This window comes from Ricinus communis, chromosome 7 (genome assembly GCF_019578655.1).
Source record: "Ricinus communis isolate WT05 ecotype wild-type chromosome 7, ASM1957865v1, whole genome shotgun sequence".
NCBI classification, from domain to species: Eukaryota; Viridiplantae; Streptophyta; class Magnoliopsida; order Malpighiales; family Euphorbiaceae; genus Ricinus; species Ricinus communis.
The window spans coordinates 7,804,832-7,825,121 of NC_063262.1; the positions used below are offsets into that span (position 1 = coordinate 7,804,832).

The window sequence follows — 20,290 nt, forward strand, 5'->3', positions numbered from 1 at the left end:
AAAATTTAATAACATAATTTTATGATACATCTAATATTTAAGATTATTTATATATTTTAGGATTGTTTTTCTACTTTTTTTAATATTTTTAGTTGATAAATTACCGTTTAATTAAAAAAATAACTCATCAGTTGACATACTAATTGTATTTATAAAATAATAATTAAATTGTAGTTAAAATTTATAAGATTAGATTAATTATTTAATAAGAAATAACTTATTAATTAATTATATTTATATACATTCTTCATATTTGATTATTATATTTTACATTCATGAATTAAATTATTAAAATTTGATAATTTAAAATATAAATATAATAAATTAATTATAGTCAAAAATTAACTAGAAATCGAGCACTGATTTAGCATTCAACTAGTTCAATGTAAATATTATAACCTTTGTAATAAAATATATGTTTATGTTTGAATATGTAAAAGTAAAAAAATGATAAAATAGTAAATGAATAATGAAAATAATTAAAGAATTGGTAACATGTTAGAAAAACTTATTGCTTCAATAGAATAAATAAATAAATAGATTTTAATCTATATATATGTGATATAAAAAATAAAAGAATAAATATAAAAATCCTAACAATCTGATTTATTAAAAATAATTATTATATGAACATATAAAAATTTATTAGTATAATAAAATAAATAGAAACATTAAAATCGACAAATATATTTATCATGTTTATTTACTTTAGTATATATAATAAATACATAAATTTTACAATAATGTATTATATAATTTTTATGAAAGACTAATATAAATATAAATAAAAATATCATGAAATAAAATAAAACTTAATTTTCATACTAATATAAATTTAAGTTAAGTTATATATGATATATAAAATAAAATATTTAGATTCTAAATAAATAAAATAGCCACATAATAGTATGAGAAAATTACTCGTATATTAATAATAAATTGTTAACACAATATCATTTTATAAGAATCATAATAATAGTCTAATAAGATGATTTTAAGTACATTTTCTTATCCTATTTCATTTATCTATATTTTTATATATAAATAATTTATATGTAAATATTGATTGGTAAAAGTATTCTAAGTTAATTTTGTATTGCTTGTTTAATAATATTTTATTATTTTAATTAGTTTCTATATCTTAATAGAATAATATGTTAATGTAAATCAAAATAAGTAGACTAAATTAATATTTATATCAAAAGAAATATATATAAATTAATTCTTAAAAGCGCTAATAAATAAAATAATTTATATTCAAATTGAATATAAATTAAATTTTTAAAAATGCTAATAAGTAATATAATTTATCTTGTTATTGAACAAAACCTAGATTAGGTATTATAACTAGAAAAAAAAAACAGTTACATAAATAATTAAAGATATTTCATTAACTTGTTAAAGAAAAATTAGCTAATAAAACATATTTATATAGGCATACATTAGAAATAAAAAATATTAAATCAGCTTTTCTGGAAAATGGACTATTCATACTATTAAATAATAATATCTTGCATTCCTTTTTTAAGTTGGAGGCTGCTAAAGATCGAGCAGTCCGAATTCAGAACATCAAAATGAATGTTGTTGAGGTGTATAGGGCTTAAATATATTTTTAAAAGGCATTTTCCATGGCTTTGATTTATCATTTGAATGACATTAGATTATATATTATTGTCCTTTATTAATTATTTCTTAAGGTGATCACCTTAAACTTTATTATATCTTCCATTTTGATAATTAAGATGATTCTTTTGAGGTCTCTAACGTTATTTTTACAACGTGATAGTCTACTTGCAAGGGTTCCCCTATGTACTGGATTTTCCATAAATTGAATGCTTATATGTACGAGTTTATTTATTAAAATAGAACATTATAGAAATTATAGTAAGAAAACTGAATATTTGAAAGAAATTACTCAACATGCCAAGCTTATCTCAAGGGGCTTCGAATTTCATACCATCTGATTTAAACATAACTTAGTTTATATAAATACCTTAGGAAGAAAACTAATTGACTCAAATGTTAGGTAACACTAGTTACAATTTGGGGATCAAAATATTGATTATTTCTATACTGAGAATAAACATCGCTGTTAATGAAATTTGACTTGAGGATTTAAAAATGTTAATGATACTTGACAGTAGTCTTTTCAAAGAATTGCTTTGTTTACAATCATTTATTTTCATAATCTTTTCATAACTACTGATCCTACAAAGTTGAATTCATCACTTCTGATATGCAACCCAAAGTTGATGTAGAGATTAATGCTATTCTTACACAAGTTACTAGAAATAAAATCGTGAGGCAGTCTTTTCTATTGATCATGACAAGGCTTAGATTGTGATAGATTTACAAGGCAATTTTTTCAACAACATAAGTCGATCATCGAATATGATATATGTCATTTTATGTAAAGGTTTTTCGTTGGTGGCTTTATTTTATGTAGCTTCAATTATATTTTTATTTCTCTTATATCAAAAAGAATCCTATGATTATTAGTCTTTTTACTGTTTATTACAAGGATATTTCCAAAATTCTTATCAGGCGGCTTTAAAACTTTATGCCTCACCTTATTGATCCAACTCAAATTATATTTTACTAAAGGCAAATCAATCTAGACAATATTCTCATTAGTCATGAAGTATGCATTTTCTTAAAAAGAAGAAATTAAAGAGATATGGGGTTTAACTTTTTAAGGTTAATATGCCAAAGACTTATCATAAATTAGAATGATGTTACATTCAATATACTCTCTATGTTTTGGGCTTTTTAATATTTGAATCAATTGGATTATAAAATGTATTTCTTTTATATCTTATTCTATCAATATTTATAGCTATTTGTTTGGCTATTTTCGTATATGTCAAAGACCACATCAGAGAAACATGTTACTTTTTCCTTCTTTTCTTGCTTTCTATAGAAGGCCTAACAACTCTTTATCTTCACGCTCAAGTATTTGGCATTATCTATAGGATTTGTACAGCTCGTCAAGGTTGTTATGTTAATCATCTATTATTTATGGGTGATTCTCTATCTTTTGCAATGCTTCAGTTTTAGAGGTCGTGTGCCTTCAACAAATATTGCGTACTTATGCTTAGAGAATTGAATAGGAAATTAACCTTGTAAAACCAACATTTCTTAAGTCCAAAAAGCATACCTTTTGAAGTATTATCTCTAAAATAAATAGGAAAGTATAAGGATCGCAGAAACATCTTTTTTTTTTCTCTGATGGATAAAGAAGTACTCGCTAAAGTAATGGCTTATGTAATTCATATTTTTTCTATAAGTTGTTTTTTTTTTTTTGTATTGCCAATGAGCATTTGTCAAGAAATAAAATGCTCGCTTGCAAACTTTCAGTGCTCAAATGAAAAGAAAATGCGTTGGTCGTCTTAGTTCTCTTTGTGTTGTAGTAAATCCTTAGAGGGTAGGGTCCAAAAGTTTACATGACATTCATCTTCCTCTCATTGCTAAACAAATGTGGCATATAGATAACAGTTGATGTACATCTATTCGAGGAAAGATTATAGTTAGAGAAACAACTTCATTCAAGCATACATATAACAGTTGATCATCTCTAGATATCTCTTTAAACAGCAAACGATTCTTATTAAAGTGCCATGGTCCATTGTTCAATATAATCCAAACATCAACCCTAGAACAAAAATTGAAAATAAAGAAGCCATCATCTATTTTCTAAACTGGAAATTCACGAAAAAGACGTCATGCCCTAAGTGAAGAATTTTTCATGGCAAGTATGTAGAAAAGACTGGAGATAAAACTTTTACACCTATATAATAACTTGACTCATGTTGAATGTTCCCCCGCCCTAGATCTACATCATCTTTCTTCCCTTCATTCAACTTAATTGCCCCATAATTCCTCTAATTCCTTAACCATATTGACTCAAATAGCATGACTCGAGTAAGTTACAAAGAAAGAAAAACAAATAAAAAAAAATAAAAAATAAAAACTACATAAGAGAACAAAAGCCTCAAAACTAAAAGGACATATAGATGGAAAAGAAAAGGAAAAAAAAAAAAGCTTCACATAAAAGAAACTTGGAAGAACTAGGAATGCCTAATATTTGAAGGACCCTAGTTGCGAGTACTAGTTCAAATTTAGAATTAAGAAGAAATTAAGAAAGAATAAAAGATGTAAAGTTTTATTTTATAAATAATAATAATTAGAGGTTTGTTTTAGCGTGTAGCATATCCGCATTCATATTGAAATATATGGATAACTCTTTTTTTTTTAAATAAAAGAATTATAAAAAAGATTATAAATTAAAGTGATTGAATTTGTCTGATTCTTAAAATATTTAAACCTTAAAATTTTAGTTTTGATTTGATAAGCTATCTATATTTAATTTTTTTCTCCATTAAGTCCTGGAAAATTAAATTATTAAAATATTTAAAAATAAAAATAAAAGAAATTTGTAAATAGCCTCCATAGTCACTGCAATATTGTAAAATTGGGCAGAACAAATAAATTAAAGGATAATTTATATTTTTTATATTATACTAGTTACTCTTTTAATATTTTAATTTTTTCATCTTTTATTATATAATTTTATACTACAAGATACTTTCGTCAAAATTTATATTCGATAATTGTTAATTTAATTTAATTTTATATTATTTATCTCTTAATATTTGGTATAATTCATGAATTGTCTCTTATAGTTTATTTTTTACAGTAAAAACTTTTTATCCTTTAATAAAACTAACTATTATTTCTTTTATTCAAAGTCAAGACAGTTAAAAGACTAAATTGAACTTAATCATTAAATTTTTTACTTGCTTTAATTTTTAGCATAATTTAATCTTAGTAAAACTTAAACAATTTAAAAGTACTTATATGTAGTAAAATAATCAAAATTTAAATAACTTAATTTTAAATTATTAAAATAAAATTAAATAATATTCTTGTTATACATTTTGTTACATTCCAATTATATTTTTTATACAAAAATTTAAGGATCAAATTATATTTTTCACCAATCCGTTTTTTTAATTGTATTGATTTTTAAAATGTAAAAAATTTCAATATAATAAACAAAATCAAGACACAAATAGTATAAAATTAAATCTAGTTAATATTTATTTAATATAAATTTTGATAATAAATCTTTTTAATATAAAATTATAAAATAGAAAGATAAAAGATTATAATATATAAATATCAAATTATAACTATTACAATATTGTAAAGTCCAGAGGCAATATGGTAATTAGACCATAAATTAATTTATTCAATTTTATTATGATCGAACGGTCAAACATAAAAGTTGAAGTCAAAATTAGTGGGTGTCCACGAACTGTCCTTTTGTATTAATTGTCTTTCCTCACTGAATAGTAACCGAAGCCCTTTCAAAAATCTTGTGTTTCTTGCAACTGATTTTCTTAAAAGAAAAAAACAAAAAAGGAAAAAGAATTATCACTTTTTACGGGACAAGAATAATATTTTTTCTCTTTTTATCCTGTCATTTTCAGCATTCTCACCATTAAGTTAAAATATATATTTATTATTAAATTAGTTTATGGAGTCTAATTTTGATTTCACTTATTCAATGAGAGAATAGGAAAAAAAAATTAAATTTGATGTTACCATATGGAAATGAAAATTGGCTCTATATTAATTTCAAATCATGTTAATAGAGATATGTACATTTATAGTTAAATTAATTCTGTAGGGGCAGTTTCGATCTCACTAATTCAATGTTCTAAATATTTTCAAGAAAAATAAATTTAATTTACTATATGAAAATGTAATGTGTCTAATTTAGTATTCGAAATTGAATGATAGTACGACAAGTTCATCACGAGGTCAATCTCACAAAGAATTGTAGAACAAATATTATAAAAACCAACTATCACACAAAATACTAAAAATAAATCTAAACACTCTAAGCTAGTGTTTTAAGAATAATCTTAATATTATAAAAGAAATTAAATAATTAGAAAATAAATATGCAACTAGAATGAGTAGTGTAAACTATATGATAAAATAGCATTTAGTCTAGCTTATACTTAGTAATCGTCTTATTTTCTTTAAGTCCGGATCTAATAAATAAGATGGTGATGTGTCTTTTCCCTAAGTCACTCAAGCTAATGATGCAGCCTATATTTCTTATACCAATATAAATTAAAGTAAAGATGATATTTCTAATACGTTTAACCTAAAAATTTTCACAACAAATATTACTACTAAATTGATATGATGGTCAACCAATAATAATAGATGAAATTAATATATGTATAAAAGTAAAGAAATCATTCATTAAACTCATAATATATAAGGTTCATATATAAATAAAAAATTAAACTAAACACTTATAAAACTCAATCTGACATACCTAATCTAATGGTCATTGTAATTAAATAGAAAGACATAAGATACAAAGAATTAAAACTCTCTCAAATTTCAAAGGCCCTTCAAGGAATGAAGAAAATTGATCCCCACTCTCCACGTCTTTAAAAAGCTTCTCTAATTTTTGAAAGAATAATAAAACAAGATTAACTAGATGTAAAAGATGATGAACTGTAGGAATTCCTACAAGGAGAATAGTAGATGCCTCTTCTTGCAGAGAGGATAGTAGTAAAAATCTACTTTTGCTTAATTAATCTCTACTTCTTATAGAGATTTCATTTTTAGAGTCATTTTCTCGACACATAATTACTATAGTTATTTCTTCCTGTATTTAATAAAATAAATAACTTAAAAAATAATTATCCATTAATTACATCATAACTAATTAATTCATCTTTTCTGAACCTTGATAAATTCGGCTAGGTCCGCGTGACTTATTTCTAAACTTTTTACAGCCGCAGTCCATTTAAAGCTCATTTATGTATTTTTGGCTCAAATTTTTCTCTTTGGCTATTATTTTCTGAATTAAGATAAGAAAGCTAAAATGAAGTAAAACCATATATTTTCCACCATATTATATATAGAAATATATCATTAACATTCTAAAATACCATTAAATATCTATATGTAATTTGGACTTAGTTAAAAATTGGTTGCATGTCAATATCAAAATTAAATCTAAGCACTTATTATAAAAGTCTTCATCTATCTCTAAAAAACAAAATTGGGAAGAGTGTGAATTTACATTGAATATTAACATTTCATGCCAATTTTGGAGATGATCTTAGAAATATCTAAAATCGAATCTTGATGTCTTTAAGAGATGTAAGCAAATTTGAACGAGAAGGACAAGGCTTTTCCTATCATATTCATATTCATGAGACTCATTGATAAAAAGAAAAAGAAAAAAAAGATCCACTACTTTCTTTTCAATTTAAAAGTATTTATTTTTGAAAGTAAAAAAAAAAAAGATAGATTCAAGAACTCTTAAAAAAAAATGGGGAGAAGATTTTAAGTCATCTTTTCATTAGTTGTCGCTTTTTTACTATAAATAATTGTTATTTTTATAATAAATATAAAAAAATAACTATTTTTATTATATAATTTACAGTCAACTATATATATATATATATATGTTACTTTCATATTAATTATGATGTATATATCATATTCAAATAATATAATCAGAATTTCATACAATATAACTAATATAACCAGAATTTCATCTATAAGGCTTGCAGGTTAATGAGAGAAAAAAAAAAACAAAAGCCTATGGAAGGAGGATTAGGATTCTCACTAATGATAGCAAAGTTATAAAATATAAATGAGAATGCAAAAAAATTCCAATAATTAAGATAAAGAAAAATCTTAAATGATTAGAAAAGAAAATAACACTTAAAGATAAAAAACTTGAGATTAAAAATAAGAAGTTGGCATCCACAAACTTATTCCGATGATTTATGCATATTTTAGTATGAATGAAATTTTAAATTCAAGTTTTTCTCTCATCATTTAAAAATTGAAGTAAATTAATAATAGAAGGTTTTAATTTTATTTTTTTTAATTAGAAAGACCCAATAGATGATCTCATATTATAACAGGAGTATATCATTTTTATGGTGATATTGGATAACTAGTTGAGGATTCTTTTATAAACACCAATAATAAGTTATTTAGAAGGGGTTTACTGGAAAGATGGGGAAAAAAAAAAGAAAAGAAAAAGAAAAGAGAAAGTTATTATTGAAGGAGAAAGGAGAAAGAGGAAAAAAGAGAGCTACCAACTTTAGTCTTGGCCATGTTAGGGTTTAGATAAGAAGATTTGAAAGACTATCTTAGCAAAAAGAGCACCAACTTTTGAACATTTAGCACTTGGCTACTTGTAAAGGTGCTTTAACAATTGGATAAAAGCTTGACTTGGAAGGCTTGAAACTTGAAAATTGAAAAGTAAATTGTTTTATAATTAATTCTATGTGTAGCTAGCAATGCAAGCAAAGCAACACTTTTCAAAATGCCTTATTATATACCTTCCAGCTAGAAAAGAAAAGAAAAGGAAAAAAGAAAAAGAGAAGAAAAGCTTCTGCTAGTTGCTAGGATTCAATGGAAATGGAAGACCAAGTTCACACAGCACTTATCAGCACAAGCAGATTCAGTGTATGTTGGAAAATGTTATCCAAAAGCAATATTCAAGCACAAAAGTTCCCAATTTTTAAAGTAAAATATAGTTCATTATTTTTGTTTCACTCTAAAAGGCAAGCTTAACTCCTTGTGTGGAAAAATAAAAAGTGGAAGGAAAATAAAGAGGGAAAAAGAACAAAGGAAAGAAAAGAAAATAGAATTTTCGTCTCATCTTTGTTTGGAAAGAAATAAAAAACAGAAAGGAAAGAAAATACAGGAGATAAAATAATTGATGGGCTCAGAAAATAACTTACTCTTTAAAATAAAATAAAAACAAAAAGGAAAATGCTTTAAATTGCCTCTTTACATCTGTAGTAATTTCTTAATCATGAAAAAATATGAAGAATTAAAGTATAACCTCAAATTTAAAAAAGAATTAATCTTTTTATTTTCCCTCTATTTCTTCTTCTTACTCTTTTTTCCTCCCTTTTTAAATATTAAAATTATGAATTTTTCTACTCCAGGAAAATGGTTAAATGAACCCTTTATATATATATATATATATATATATACAGAACACCCTGTTAACAATAAAACTTGCAAGAAACTTCTTTTATTTATTTATTTATTTTTTCCTGCAATAAGAAACTGTCATCACATGATTGATGTTAACATATCATCTTAATTAGTCAAGCATTAAAAAGGACCTTTAATCTTATAATTCTGTTTGTATTCTGTCCATTAAATAGACTAATGTTATGTTGACTGAATAAAGATTGATATACAATAATTTTATATTTTGACAATGCATTACTCAAAAGGAATAACTTCAACTTTTATAATACTATATACATTTATTCTTTATTTTATTATGAATTAATTAGAAAAAACACTCACAGAGTAATTGGTTAAAAAGGGCCAAGTATTCAGTCAAATTATTTGCAAATTCTGGTTAATGGTCTAATATTTTGGCAAAAAGAAGTTCAAATAAAAAGATATATAAATATATGATCACCTTGATTCCTAGTATAAACATTCATAGGAGTTGTCTTCAGTTTCTTTTGATTAAATTTCATCTTAACTGAGATTCCCTTTTAGTTTGTTTAAGCATGTCTAGAACATATCTTACAAGCTTTTATTTGTTGCAGCAACTCCCTCTTCATCCTAATAACACCCAACTATTTTCATTTCCTTAAAGAAAGACTCTTTGAGTTTTTGCAGGAATTTTGCTTGTGAAACTAATGCTCATTAATTTGTTGAGTAAATTGCACCTGTGATCATTAAACCTTTTTTTTTTTTACCTCAAATTGAAGTCATTGAATTTAAATTTAAATTTATCCTAATAAAGTTATTATAACTAATATGAAAAAGGATAAAATTTTAAGAATTACTACCCGGGTTGACAGTTTTACATTTGAGGAGCACAAATATTCTTTTATCAAATGAATATTACATGTTTTATTTTCTTAGTATTTTTTAGACATATTTTTATTTTTATTTTCTTATATAATTTTATAAATATTTTACTTGAATTACACTAAATTATGATTTTGTAAGTAAAATTACATCTAATAATATATAATAGAATTCATAAATATATTAAAATTTTATTTAATTTTGATTAAAATTAAAAAAAATATTTTAATAATTTATTATGATCATAAAATATATAATTTAATGCTAAATTATTTAAAAATAGTTATTTTATCAAAAATTTATGTTCGTGTTGATATTTACAATCTAACTAATAAGAAAAACATGATACATATTTAAAAATTATAAAAAAATAAAATATGTTATTTATATGATATAAAAAATTACACATATTCCTTAAGTGTAAAAATATGATAATTTTTTAAAACTTTATCTAATAAAGAGATATGCAAATATTGGCTTTCCTTTTTTCTTTTTTCTTTTCAAAAAAAAAATATTTTCCCTTATATATTAAATTGATAAATAATTGATATATATTTATTAGTTTTAAATGATGAATATGTGTCAATCAACTTCTAGTAATTGTAGTGTATCACTTCTAAAATCCATTAGTACAGGTCAGGTGTTAGCCTTACCAAAACCCAACTCAGCTAAGCTTAACATAAGGACGATGGCCAAGGCCATAGCACAAAGAACCTTCCAAGCAAAACAATTTTTGTCCATATTACCATTTCACTCCATTTTTTGCAGAGAGCTGCTTGCTTATATCTCTTTCTCGCTCCATCTTTCCAAGAAAATCCATTAATTGGACGGTGCTAGTACATATATATATATATATATATAAACCAAAGTAAAACAAAAACAGTGAGGAACCTTGGAAACCAAACAGAAAATTCTAACAACCCTCCTTTCCTCTCTGTGCTGCATGTATCCTAAAATATTTAAGTGAAAAAAAATGGACCGAAAGAACCAACCAATGCTCTTGAACGTCGAGCTTCCTGTTTAGGTATCAGGAGACAGGTCAAAAGGGGCCATGAATTACTCTCTTCCCCTCAATATATAATTAAAATGATATCTTTATTTTCTTTTTCTCTCTTCCTTTCTTTATATATGATTTATCCATTCTTAGCTGCTACAGCAAGTTTTTAGCAGCTCATACAATGAGATTTTTTTCGATTCTATCTGTCATCTCTTTGCTTTTCTTCTTGTGTTTGGTGTTTAGTATTCAAGGGATGGCTGGTACTACTGACTTAGTGGTGGCCATTGGAAAGTCTGTCAGTAAGGTACACACTCCTTTTCTTTCTGCTTTCATGCAGTTTCTACATTAAATTCATGTTTTGTGAATTATAAAATGATATTTAATTAGGATTATGGTATAGCCCGGAGTAATTTATATTTAAATATTGAATGATTTATACAGTATTCAATACTAATAAATATATATATTACTCATCTATTTAAATATGTTAGTTTTTTTTTGTTTATTGTTAGTTTTTTTTGTTTATTCAATATTCTGCTGTACGAATAAAGATGATATTAATAAATGGGTGGCTTCTTAATTTGCTATCTGAAGTCGTGTGTGTGTGTATATATATATATATATATATATGTATGTATGCAGGGAAGAGGTGAGTGCGAGAAGGAGAGATCAGCAGAATTCATAAAAGGAAATAATGACATTGGATCAGAAGATAATCTCTATGAGAGTGAAGATTACATTTATACACAAGCTCCCACCCCTAATTAGCTATATTATTTGTCACTAAATCTACTTAAATAATCATGTATTGTAATGAGAAATTGTTACTTTAATGCAAAATGGAGGGTTTTTTTTCTTCTTTCTTTTTACCATTTGCTTCTTTAGAATCTACGCTGTTGCTGTTGTTTAGAGATGTGGTGTGCTTTTGAAATATTGCATGAACAGGACCTAACTAGTCAAGCTCTTTCTGCTTAGAAATATACTTACCAAACTTCAAGAATTAGATTAAAATTTTAATTCTAATACTAAGTAATATATTTTTGGGCTTTTAGGTAGGCAAATCAGCCCAAGTTTGCAAAGCAAGATGAGGAAAAGCTAAACCCATAGTATCCTGCTATATATATGGGTTAACTTTCTTTTATTAACAATAGGTCTAATTACTGATTAAATTTTTAATATTATATTTTTTTTAATAATTTCATTTAATTTAAAATTTTAAAATAAATATTTATATTTTTTATTTATTTTTAAAAATATTTTTTGACAATAATTTTTAAAATTTTATAATAAAAAAAAATAGCGTGGCAAGTCAATTATGTTTACTAAAAAAAGAATAAACGAGTGAGTAAAAAATTTGTTACGTTTAAATATAAGATATATAAAAAAATGCACATGTACAAAACTTGTAATGGCTATATTGTTAAGTTTAGGATAAATTATTTTTTCTGATTCACAATTATTATTCTTTTAGTAAGTACAATCGATTTATGATGTTTTTCTTACCGTGAAATTTTAAAAATTAGCATCGAAAAGTATTTAAAAAATAATTGAAAACATGAGTATTTGTTTTAAAATTTTGAAGCAATTAAATAAAATTATTAAAAAGTGTAAAATTCAGAATTTAATTAATGATTAAACCTTAATAATATACACATAGATTATGATCCATTCAGACTTGTTAATGTTGTTGGGTACCTGCTTGGCTTGTCGAAGCTCCAAAATTTTTCGAATTTAGACACGTAATTTTTATTTTAAACTTATTTGAATCTAAATTTAAAAAAGATTATTATTTTTTAAATAGATTTAAAAATATTATTTTATTAAAACCCATGTAATAAATTTGACTAATCTTACAAATAAAAATTTATATATTTTTAAAAGCATATTGAATTTAATTAAAATTTAAATCTATATAGGGTGGCCGAGTCTGATTCGATCTCAAATTAAAAAATTCAAACGATCAAGCCCCGCCTAACCTAGATTTTATATAGATTTAGATAAATTTCTTTATGAAATGATGACAATTTTGTAAGGGCTGCTATTCTGTATAACTCATACACGGCCGATGTGTGATCCTAATTCTCAAAAGACCAATGTAATCCTTTATTTTTGTGAATAGAAACAGTTGAGCACACCTCATATATAAAGGAAATAGAACATAATCTTTACTCTCAATGTATTTTATGAAGGCTATGATACTTATTATTGAATTCAAAAGATTACCGTGGCTTTTATAGAGCCTTAAAAATCTATGTAACCAAAAGAGAGAAAAATAAGGAAAACAAATCCTAACAAACTTGAATAAATCAACTCCTATTAACTAGCTTATTTGGACCTATTCTTTAGCTTCAACTAAATACCCAACAAATTCCTCCCCTTAAACTGACATATGCTAAACCAGCATCAGTTTACTCCTCAGGACGTTGAACACCAAGCAAACCTCTAAGCTTCATAAACTGATCCAACTTAATAGGTTTAGTCATTATATCTGCCACTTGATCATTAGTTCCACAAAATGCTAACTTCACAGCTCCTACACTTGATAAATTGCGTAGATAATGATATCTAACATCAATGTGTTTTGTCATTCAATGCATAACTGGATTCCTGGATAGCTTAATTGATGAACTGTTATCACACATTATATCAATACAATTGTAGTCTTTAACGCCTAACTCTTTCAAAATTTCTTTTAACCAGACGCAATGACACGCACAGGCAGTGGCAGCTACATATTCAGCCTCTGTAGATGAGAGAGTAACAATCCCTTGCTTTCTTGAACTCCAACAAATTGCTGCTCCATTTCAAAAAAGACGTAGCCCGAAGTACTTTTGCTATCGTCCACATCTCGCGCATAGTCATTGTCTGTGTATCCCAGCAGATTCACATTCGTGCTTCTCTTATAAAAAACTCCCAATTCCAGTGTTCCTTTCAAGTACCTCAGTACCCTTTTAGCAATCATCATGTGTTCTTCTTTAGGTTCAGCCATATAACGAGAGATTAAACATACAACAAACATCAAGTGAGGATGAGTTACCGTAAGATACATTAAACACCCTATTAGCTGTTTGTACAGCGTTGCGTCAACACCTTTACTACCTTTCTTTGACAGAACCGTACCAAGAACTATTGGATTCTTGACAGCATTGCAACTCCACATATTGAACCTTTCCAAGACTTCCTTAGCATACTTCTTTTAGCATAAATGAATTCCATCTCTACTCTTATGGACTTCAACTCTAAGAAAAAATTTCATTTTGCCCAAGTCTGTCATCTCGAACTCTTTTTGCATTGAGAATTTGAACTCTATGCACATATGCTCATCATTCTTGTATATATTAAATCATCAACGTAAAGACTTACCACCAATAGTTTGTCTCCATCTTTCTTCAAGAATAAGGTGTGATCATAGTTGCTTTTCTGAAACTCTTCCCTCTTAAAGTGACCCTCAATTCTACTAAACCAGACTCTTGGGGCTTGTTTTAAGCCGTAGAGAGCCTTTTTCAACCGATATACCTTATCTTCCTCTCCTCTTTTGATAAACCCTTCCGGTTGATCGATGTATACCTCCTCTTTCAATTAGCCGTACAAAAAGGTACTTTTAACATCAAGTTGGTAGACACACCAACCACACTGAGGTGCTACTGCTAATAGAATTCTGATGGTATCCCAATGAGCCACAGGCGCATACACTTCATTGTAGTCTACTCCCGCTGTTTGCGAATACCCTTTGGCGACGAGTCTAGCTTTGCATTTATCAACCTTGCCTTCTTCATTCAATTTTATTTTATATACCCATTTAACACTAATCTTCTTTGCTTGATTTGGCAGTGACACAAGCTCCCAAGTCCGGTTTCTTTCTATAGCTTGAATTTCAAGCTTCATGGCCTCCTGCCACTTTTCTTCATTTACAGCTTCATCAAAGCTTACTGGATCATAATGGGAGATATACAAGGCTAAATTTTATTATGGTACCTCTTCTTTAGACAACCCTTTACTGCTTTCATAATCACGGATCCAATCAGGCTCCCTTCTCTCCCTTCTTGTTCGTTCTTCAGGTGCTGACTCCCCAGTTTCTAGAAATACCTCTGGACTGCCATATTCAACTTCTTCAATATCTCCATCAGTCTCTTCTACTTCAGATTCTTCTGTAACAGCTTCATCATCTCCCTAAGTAAGAACATTTTGCTTCAGCTCTGCTGCGCTAAACTTCCAATCCCATTTACCACCTTCTTCAAATATGACATCCCTACTTATGATTATTTTTTTTTGTTACCGGATCATACAACCTATAAGCTTTGGATTCATCACTAACTCCAAGCAAGATGCATTTGCGACTTCGATCGTCGAGCTTAACTCCATCATGTTCAGGGATGTGTACATGTGCAATGGAGCCGAATACTATGAAGTAGTCAACCTTAAGTTTTATTCCTGTCCACCTTTCTTCAGGTACCATGTCTTTTAATGCCTTTGTAAAACTTCGATTCAAGACGTGAGCCGTCCATCTTATTGCATCTGGCCATAGTGATCTCGACATCTCATTCTCAGACAGCAGACAACGCACCATGCTCATGATGGTCCGGTTCCTTCTTTCTGCCACTCCGTTTTGCTGTGGAGTGTATGCCGCTGTCAACTATCGTCTTATGCCATGATCCTTGCAGAACTGGTTGAATTTATCTGATGTAAATTCTCCTCCCCTATCAGTTCTTAATCCGTATATGGCTGTTTTCGCTTCCTTTTCAACAAAACTTTTGAAGGTTTTGAACATCTCAAAGGATTCTAATTTATCTGTAAGAAAATATATCCAAGTTTTTCAAGAGAAATTGTCTACGAATACCAACAAATACCTCTTACCACTGTGAGAGGTTGGAATGATTGGTCCATAAGATCTCCATGAATTAACTCTGATTTCTCTGATGCCCTCCAATCACTTTTTCTGGAAATTTTCCTGTTGTTGTTTTCCCACGTTGCATACTTTGCAAACCTTGGCTGCTTCTTTCAGATTTGGTAACCCTTTTACCATTTGTCTTTGCTGCATAATTTGGATGGACTTGTTATTTAAATGTCCATATCTCATGTGCCAGAGATTCTTCAAGTCTTCTTCTTCCATTTTCAAGCAACTACCAGGCAGTGGCTTCGTCTTTGCATAGACCAGGAACATGCGATTTATAGTCATTGGAGTGTCTACTATCAAACCTCTTTAATGATGATAGATTCTACAAGTACCCTCTTTATTTAAAATCACCAAACGTTTCTCCTGCAGTTGTCCTATGCTCAATAAATTATTGGTGAGATTTGGGACATAGTAGGCGTCAGACACCGTTTGTATGATTCCTTCTACTTCAAACCGGACAGAGTGCTTGAAGCTTTCGTCGAGCTCAACAGACCAAGTTTTGTCTCCTGTCATATGGTTTGAACATCCAAAGTCGAGAAACCAAATACCTTTTCCTTCAACTTTACTGACTTCTGTGTGTGCCATTAGAAGGAATTCTTCTTCTTCGTCGAACTCAGCATAGTTGATTCCTTTTTCTGGACTTGAACATTCAAATTGATAATGTCCTTGTTTTCCACATCTAAAGCAATTGATGGCTGATCTGTTGACGAAAGATCTACCTTTTCCTCGTCCTCTAAAGTTGCTACCTCTAAAGTTTCAGCCTCTAAAGTTGCTTCCTCCTCTCTGAGATGTGCCTCTACCTCTTCCTTGTACATTCTTTTGCTCGTTCTCCACCTGTAGAACTTGCTTTTCACTCCACTTCTCAATCACCTTTTGTTCATGTATAAGCAAGGATGCTTGCAATTCATCTACTGTGAGATGGTTAATGTCCTTGGACTCTTCGATGGAGCATACCACAAAGTTGAAGTTGTCTGTGAGACTTTGAAGTATTTTTTCAAAAACTTTGACATCGTTCATGTTTTCTCCACAATTTCTCATGTCATTGGCAGTAGACATGACTCTTGCAAAGTACTCAGACACACCTTCTCCCAGTTTCATTTTTAGAGTTTCGAATGTTCTGCGGAGCCGCTGCAGCTGTTCGCGCTTCACTCTAGCACTTCCCTGATACTTGACTTTCATTGAATCCTTCAATTGTTTGGCTGTCTCCTTCTGGGTGATGGTTTTCAAGATGCTCTTATCTATAGATTGAAATAGATAGTTCTTTGCTTTGAGATCTTTGAGTTTTGCTTCGTCGAGTGCCTTCATCTCTGTCGTGCTTGTGGTTTCAGTCCCCTTCAACTCTTCAAGACCAGGTTCAATGACACTCCAGTACTCCTTGGAGCGGAGAAAATTTTCCATAATTAAGCTCCGGTGATCGTAGTCTCCATCGAACTTCGGAATGCAAGGTGTTGTGAAACTTTCTGCTGCCATTTTCTTTCTTCTGTGTTTTTCCTCTCAAACACTATTGCAAACTTTTCTCACTTCCTCTCAATTTTTTCCTCTCAAACACTCAATCTGTATGTCATTCTTATCAGGCCCTTTCGAGCTTTGATACTAAATAAAGGAAATAGAACATAATCTTTACTCTTAATGTATTTTATGAAGGCTAAGATACTTATTATTGAATTCAAAAGATTACCGTGGCTTTTATAGAGCCTTATAAATCTATGTAACCAAAAGAGAGAAAAATAAGAAAAATAAATCTTAACAAATTTGAATAAATTAACTCCTATAAACTAGCTTATTTGGACCTATTCTTTAGCTTCAACTAAATACCCAACAATATATGCTCTCATATTTTATTTATTAATAATACATGGGTTAAAAAGTAAGACACTTTTTTACAAAATCATGATAATTTTATAAAGGCGTGCTAGCATATATTAATTCACACACTTTTCAAATCTGAGTTGAGAGCTTGAAGGACCATATTAGTGAAAATTTAAGTGTTAAAATATTTTGTATTATTGAAATTTTAAGAACTAAAGTGTAATTAAACTTTAAAAATAAATTGATTAAATTGAATTAATTAGAATATTAAATAAATTGAATTAATTGAAATCTTAACTATCAAAAAAATAACTGCATTAAATATCAAAGGAGTGAATTTTTATGCTATATATCTTTTGTTTTTCTTTTATGTTTGTGTGAAATAAAATTTGAACCAGTTACAGTTATTGCCACTACTGTCAATTATTAACTAGCTTTTAGTTGAGGGTAAAAAATAATGTGACATGTATTATTCATTCTTAAGATCCGAATATTTCAACAATAAGAAATTTAATATATATTGTTTTTTTTATATAATATTTTTTATTTTAATTCGGAATCACTGGACTCGGATAAAATATTATAGAAAGCGAAGAGTACAATGGATGCATATCCAAGATAACTATATGGAAAATATTTATCGCTCCTCAGTAAGGGTTGTAAATGAACCAAATGTTTCGTAAGTTACTTAAGTGCAGCTCAGTAAGAAATTCGTTTGAGATTCTTCGTTACGTTAATTGAACCAAATTTAAATTCAGTTTCGAATTCAATAACTATATTGAGTCAAACTCGAGCTTGACAGAATTTGGTTTATTAACTCGCCAGTCTTATAGGAGCTCGGACTCAAACTCGAGTCGTTTAAAAAGCTCACAAATAAGCTTGCAATCTGGCTCATGAGCAGACTCGTTTATAAGTTCGTCTATAAACTCATTTAATAACTCAAGCTCAAAGTCAAATTATTTTTATATTTAAATTTAAAGTTTTGTATAATAATTTAATATTAATATATATTATATATAATAATAATAATAATAATAATAATAATAATAATAATTACAATATTTTTTTATACTAATACTAATAGTAATTAATATTAAAAAATGTATTAAAAGCTTGAGTTTTCTTTCATTATATAATTATCTAATGAGTCAAACACGAACTTAGTTCATTTAGCATAAAAAACGAGCTATTTATAAACTGAGCTCGAATTACATGCGAGCTCATTATTATTAAAACAAGCTTGAGCTCGAGTTTGAATATAAAAGCTCAAATCGAGTTTGAATTTTTGCCAGATTAAATCAAGCTGAGCTCGAGCTCTTACTTATCAAAATTCGATTCAGCTCGGTTCATTTACAATTCTATTTATTTGTTCTTCACATCAAGTGGAATTCTTGAGTGACAAGAAAAAAAAACTACTCTTAATTAATTAAAGTAGAAATTGAAAATTAATTTGTGGAATTTAGATCTCTCTTAGAGCTCACTTATATTCAATGATGGAATCAAGAATCAAGTCAGTATAGTCATAAATAAAAACTATTATCTGATAAAAATAAAATATACGTATAATTATAACAATTATGATTGTGATACTAATATAGTAGTACTATATAAACATATAAATATAAATTTATTATTTTAATTTTAATTTTTTTATAAACTATTTCCGACGAATTTTACATTCTTAAAAAGTAAAAATAAGTTCAGTGTTCAACTGTAAAAGAATGAAAAATAGGCGAATGAAAAGTTTTAAGATTTTATTTCCTTTCTCAATGTTTAGAGAAAAAAAGTACTCTTTCTTCTTATTTATAAGCATAGGCAACGAGATTCTTTTCGATTATTTGTGTTTTTAACAATATAATTGATTAAATATAACTTTAGTGTTTTTAATTATTGAATTTGAAGTCAGCAATTGTAATTAATTATAAAAATTATTATATAATATATATGAGAAGACATTTATATATTTCATAATCCATATCAGGATAGTTACTTTATTTTGTAAACACTAAATTTAGATCGGAATTTAATAGGGGAAATTGTTAAAAGCCAATCTCTAGTATGTCGCAATTCTTATTTTCATTGGAAGCACTAATTAAAATATCTTAAAAATTATTTAATAATTTCTCAAAGTTGGGTGGACTGCCTATACATGGCTGCCACTAATGCCATTTCTCTACTGTTAATGTTAGTAATAATATATAAAAGATAAATAGATTCTGAAATTAAATTTAATAATAAATAGATTAATTATTGAAGTTAATAGAACAGTAATATGAAATTATGAGGATAACATACGAATAAAACATGATATTAATATAAAAAAGACAGGATGTCAGTAATTAATTTTCTTTTTGAATTTAATAAGATATTAAAGTATAAAATTCTAGAATATGAAGACATTAGTGAAAAGGAATTAGAACGTACATGATCGGAAATTCCAAACTTGTATATCACATAATTTCTTTAAAATATATTCGCCTCTTACGATGTTTGAGAATAATATAACGTCTGCTTTTGATAATATAATGGCTCAATATAGTTGATGAATACTGCAACAACTGTAACAATAAATTTGAAATATGTTTTAGCTTTGTCAAACTTGGAAGCAAAGAAGAGAAAAGAGAAATATGATTTATAGAAATTGACTAATGTAGGAAATGACGTTTGATTTATCATATGATTAATCCATC

The 20,290-nt window shown here is 27.5% G+C and overlaps 1 long non-coding RNA gene across 1 annotated transcript; it reads left to right on the forward strand.

The window, feature by feature from the left end:
- Positions 1-10,800: 10,800 nt before the first annotated feature.
- Positions 10,801-11,766, forward strand: LOC125370716. The gene is made up of 2 exons (XR_007216772.1): positions 10,801-11,201; positions 11,540-11,766. It is a non-coding gene; the product is annotated as an uncharacterized LOC125370716 (long non-coding RNA).
- The last annotated feature ends 8,524 nt before the right edge of the window (positions 11,767-20,290 follow it).